The following is a 6,149-nucleotide window of genomic DNA, read 5'->3' as shown; positions in this document are numbered from 1 at the left end:
CCTTGAGTACCACCACCAAGAGGGTGGGTGCAAATGGAGAACGTTATCAGTGCTAGTGTGGCCCTGAGGAGCAGGGCCTCAAATCCTCTGCTTTGACTAGAAAAAAAAAGCGGAAGATTTCTTCAGAATCTCCATGGTTCTTATCTGAAGGCCACAAGCTTTGGCATTTAAGGAACTTCACCAGGGAGAAGTTTCATGAGACAATTGTAGAGCAGTTAAACAGACTGTTGGCTTGGGGTCTTGGTCAATCTGCTGTTCTACTATAAAGATACCAAAGCCAAGCCCCCAGCAAATGCTTATCTATTTCCCTCATAGCATTCATAGCCAGGTGAGAGGACCTCATAGCAGCCCAAAAGTCCAACTACTAAGAGATCAAGTCAGATTTCCTGGATCCAGGCCTTATAAACCTGCTGTCCGGTCAGGCTCATAATCACTGAACCATCCATGGGGAGCAGGGTGGAGGCACAAAGTAGGCCACCCAGGCAGGGCCTCAAATGTCAGATTTGGGGACCCAGGACAGTATTGATACCACAGCAGTACAAGTGGCACTTGTTTGGGACTGGTACTAAAGCCCCAGTCCAAGCCAGGTTGGGCTTACTGGTCAGGTCAAAGGGCCCTAGTGATTCTTGGAAGAGGGAAGTGGAGGCTAGAATCCAGGTATGGTCTGATAAGACAAGCCCAGGGTGCCTTGTTGTCTATAACTGCTCCCATTAGTCCATGAGCCACCTCTTTGCTGCCCAGGCCAGAGAGCTGGCTTGTGGGAAAGCTATGCATTCAGATTGCATTCCCCTTCCCTGCGCTTCTCTTAGCTAAGATGAGCATGTAACTGGACACTGGTTTTGCCAACAGGAGCTGTCAGCAGCAGAATAGATTGCTGATGAGTAGGCATGTCAAATAGACTCGAGCTGATCCTCAAGTAGAGAATCCAACAGGAGGCTGATTAAAGTCTTGTCCATCATCCCATATGCTAGGGCCCAAATGCTGGTGAGTACTTAATGCCAGCTCTGGCATATGGGACTTACTATGCCAGTAGGAATAAGCCTTGTGTTGCCAGAATTCCTTTTGGCAGGAAAAATCCCCATATTGTAAGTCAAGAGCCTCAGGTGTCTTGGCTCTATGACACATTTGAAATATGACTTTGGGAAAACCCCTTCCTTCTCTGCATCTCAGTCCTCCATCTGTAGCATGACAGATTTGCATCCTTCTAGTTCTATTACTGTGTGGCTTTTCAGAAACCATGTCTTGGCTTATTATTCTCATTCTACAAGTTCTTTCCTTCTTCTTTCTCGCTCCTTTTCTTCCCTTTTCATCTGAACATTCTCTGGGGGACCCTCTGGACTGACTTGTATCATTAACTATCCCAGGAAAAAATTCTGTAGTTTAAGAAGGGTCTTCAGGAGATAACACCATACTGTTTTTCAAACTGTGGGTCACAACCCACTAGTAAGTCATGAAGTCAATATAGTGGGTAAGAAATGGCACTTTTTGGCACTTTTCAAAAGTGAGATAGAATAAACTAGAAAATATTACAATGATTGCACATACTAAGGGTAAGTATTAATTAGTGAAACTTTCATTTTATATTAGTTTGAACAATATGAAATAGACAATATTTAGCAATTCTGATATATAAAAACTATAATTTATATGTGCATGAAAATATGTACACACATGCATGTATATGCATATATGTGTATATATTTGCATATGTTTACATATGCACACACAAGTGAAAGTGTTTACTGGTTCATACTATAAAATGTATTCCTTACTGTGAGTCACAGGAAAAAAATGTTTGAAAGCTATTGCCTTAAAAAGAGGAGATTGCCAATGGTGAGCTATAGGTAGATCACTAGAGGAGGCAGCTTTGGACAAAGGCCTTTTGGGACACATAAATTCTCAAATATATGTAGAGACCTTCTTTATTATCTGAAGAATCTCCCAATTCTATTTATTTACCAGTTTGGGTATATGGTAGGTAGTCCTGTCCTCCTCACCAATATAATAGAGCTATGCCTACAAGGAGAAAAGAGCAACTAGGCCTTCTGGGACTGGTGGACTGGGACCTTCATCTTTGGTCCTCAGTGTTTGCTGGGCCAGTGGGCCCCACTCATCCTGGTGTGCCCCCCACAGGGGGAATGCACCAGATGGGTCTCTCCAGCACCTCCTGCTCCCTCAGCATTGATTCTATTTTGGACAGGAGGACAGGCTCTTGCAGTTTCAGGAGAGGATAAAGCAACAAATCTGTTCCCAGGGTTATATGCAATGGAATTGTCATCAGCTCCTCAACAGGTTGGGGAGTGCCAAGGATGTGGTTAGAAAGCAGAATGAAAAATATCTGGCATGCAAGTCTATCCTGAGGGTAGCGAGTAGAAGTGGCAAACCAGTTGTTGCAGTTCCTAATCCTCTCAAGACCTGATTCAGGCGGGGATCCACTATCTTGTAGCTGTCTAGGACATGGCTTCTGCTCATGGCTGATTAGAGGCTTTTCAAGCACACCTCATCCACTTAGAGAACCAAAAATAGTGTGTAGACAATCACACTTTGAGCATTTCATCCAAGAAGGAACATGGGAGTTTGACAGAAAGGCAAAAGGAAACTCCAGAATTTGGGAAGGAGAAGAAAGGTAGGCAGCCTGCATAGCTGGGTCTGGCTGAAAATCAGGAGTGAATTTCCAGTACAGGAGAGGGTAAGTATCTCACTGCAATCTACTTTCCCACTGGGGAATCATACAATCTAGGACACAGGATCCTCCTAAGCCCCTAGATCTAACTTGGAGAGCAGCACAGCGAATGTGAGGAGAAATTGCTCTGGGAAGTGTCCCCCTTACTCCCCTAGACGTGGGCACCTGTAGGAGGATGCTATTCTCAATCCTAGCTTACATCAAGTCGTCCTGGGAGCTAGCAGTGGTGGCAGAAGTTGGTGTTAAAGACAATCTGGCAAGGGCTTGGAGACCTGGGGCTCAAGCAGGGGAGGGGCTCCCACAACCAGAATTGAGATACAAGTGTAGCATAGACTCCAGCTGCTGGCACTATAATTGGGCTCCCCCCTGCCCCCAGAAGTGAAGCAGGAGGAGAGTTGGCAGGGAGATATGGTATTGACTCCTACTGCCTGGGAAGTGTTACAGTCTAGTAGCAAATTGCAGTGACTAACTAAATAACTTGACTGGCTGCCACAATTGGGATTAGAAGAGTGAGCACTGCTGGGTCTAGGGAGTGAGAGGGAAGCAGGTCCCACTCCCGCTATCTAGGCTGTTGTGCCAGGACTTCCCCTCCCTCCCTGTCCTGAGACTTCAGCACAGCAGCAGTTGCTCCTCACCTAGACATGTAGCCAGGGGCCGGAAGAATTTCCCACCACCTCTATCAGGGCCAGATATTGCACTTGCCATCGGGGACCCTGAGTACAGCCTTACCTACTCTGGTTCTACCCATCTGCATCACCCTCTGTGAGACAGAGTGTAGGATCCAGATGACTGAGTGTTTCATTGCCCAACCCATTGCCTGGGACACCCAAGCACTTCTCCTGATTAACAGGCAGGCATAAAACCTATTGCTACCACTGCAGCTGGCTCTTACCTGCAAGTGTCACCTACTGGCCTAGAGGTCAGCCCACACAGCTCATTACAACATCTGCTAACATGAGTACACAGTGCTCAGGAATGAGAAAAACTTCTTGCTACCTTTGCTACCACCATTACCCTTGTCACCCCTGCTACTCAAAAGATCATGAGCCTGGTCACCCACGCAGTACACCACTACTACAATCAGCATTTGAGAAAGCCACCACACTAAGACTATTTAAAATCAAGGAAATCATACAGAGTCCTCACCACTGAATGTACTCAGCAGCAAAGACAAACAACCCTATCCAACATATATCATAGTCATGTCATCAAGGAAAAAACTCCTCCCCCCAATAAAAATAAATTAAAAAATAAGAAGTGACTGTTCCTCCAGATGTGAAGAAATCAGCAAAAAGATACAGGAGGCATGAGAAAACAAGGAATTATACACCCTCAAAGGAATACAATAATTCTCTAGCAATGGATCCTAACCAAAAAGAAATCCTCAAAATGCCAGATAAAGAGTTCAAAATATGGATTTTAAAGAAGCTTAACGAGATGCAAAAGAAATCTGAGAACCAATACAAAGAAATCAGAAAATCAACTGAGGATATGAATGAGAATTTTACAAAGGAGATATTAATAGATATCTTTAAGAAAAACCTAGATATTCTGGAAATGAAAAATTCACTGAATGAATTAAAAAATACACTAGAAGCCTTCAACAATAGACTTGACAAAGCAGAAGAAAGAATCTCAGAACTTGAAGACATGTCTTTTGAATTAATCCAGTCAGGAGAATAAAGTAAAAAGAATTAAAAAAGAATGAACAAGGACTTCAAGATGTATGGGACTACCTTAAGTGACTGAACTTACAAATAATCAGTATTCCTGAGGAAAAAAACAATTGAAAAGTTTAGAAAACCTATTTAAGGAAATAATTGATGAAAACTTCCCAAGGCTAGCAAGACATGTAGACATACAGATACAGGAGGCCCAATGATTGCCAGAGAAATACATTGCAAAAAGAACCATGCTATATTGTTGTTAGACTCTCTAAAGTCACTGTGAAGAAAAGAATTTTAAAATCAGCCAGAGAAAGTTGTCTAGTCACCTATAAAGGAAATTTCATCAGCATAGCAGCGGACTTGTCAGTAGAAACCTTATAAGCCAGAAAAAAATGACATAGGATTTTCAAAGTGTTAAAATAAAAAGAAAACTTCCCACCAGGAATTTTATAGTCATCTATATTAAGTTTCATAAGTGAAGGAGAAATAAAGTATTTTCCAGACAGGAAAATGCTGAGGGAAATTTGTGGTGATAAATGGCCGTACAAGAAATGCTAAAGGAATCCTAAACATGGAAACAATAGGTTGATGTTTGCCATCATAAAAACGTACAAAAGTATAAAACTCACAGGTCATATAAACTATCACACAAAGGTGGAAAAGTAAAGAATCAAATGGCAACATGACAGTATTCCACCAAACTACCATGACAAACAGTAAGAGAAAAAGAAACAAAAAATATGTAAACAACTAGATTACAATTAACAATATGACAGAAACAAAATGTCACATATCAATATTAATCTTGAACATAAATGGATTAAATGCTCCACTTAAAAGATATAGATTGGTGGAATGGATTTAAAACATGATACCCCTATATGCTGCCTATAAGAAACTCACCTTATCTAGAAAGACACATACAGACTGAAAATAAAGGGGAAAAAATATATTTCACACAAATTGAAACCAAAAGAGAGTAAGAGTGGCTATACTTATATTAGATAAAACAGACTTTAAATCAAAAACATTAAAAAAGACAAAGAAGGTAATTATACAATGGCCAATATGTGTGTGTGCGTGTGTGTGTGTGTGTGTATCACCACAGTACCCAGATTCATAAAACAAATATTACTAGACCTAACTAAAGAAAGAGATAGACAATACAATAATAGTGCAGTACTTCAATATCCCACTCACAGGACTAGACAGATCATCAAAACAGAAAATCAACAAAGAAACATTGGATTTAAATAGGAGTTTAGACCAAATGAACCTAATAGACATTTATAGAGCATTCTACCCAACAACTGCAGAATATACATTCTTCTCATCAGCACATGGGACATTCTGCAAGATATACCATATGTTAAGCCACAAAGCAAGTCTCAACAAATTTTAAAAATTTGAAATCATACCAAGTATCTAATCAGACCACAGTGGAATAAAACTAGAAACAAATACCAAGAGGAACTTCAGAAACTATACAAATACATGGAATTAAATAACATACTCCTGAATGATCATGGGATCAAAAAAGAAATTAAGACAGAAATTTAAAAATTTGGGGAAACAAATGAAAATGGAAACACAATTTACCAAAATCTGTGGGATACATAAAAAGCAGGGATGAGAGGGATGTTTATAGTATTAAATGCCTACCTCAAACAAGTATAAGATCACAAAGTCACAAACAAATGTTGCACCTCAAGGAACTAGAAAAACCAGAACAATCTAAACCCAAAGTTAGCAGAAGAAAAGAAATAACAAATCAAAACTAAATGAAATAGAGACCAAAA

The sequence above is a fragment of the Eulemur rufifrons genome, chromosome 30 (assembly GCF_041146395.1).
Source record: "Eulemur rufifrons isolate Redbay chromosome 30, OSU_ERuf_1, whole genome shotgun sequence".
NCBI lineage: Eukaryota > Metazoa > Chordata > Mammalia > Primates > Lemuridae > Eulemur > Eulemur rufifrons.
This window is presented reverse-complemented; position numbering follows the sequence as displayed.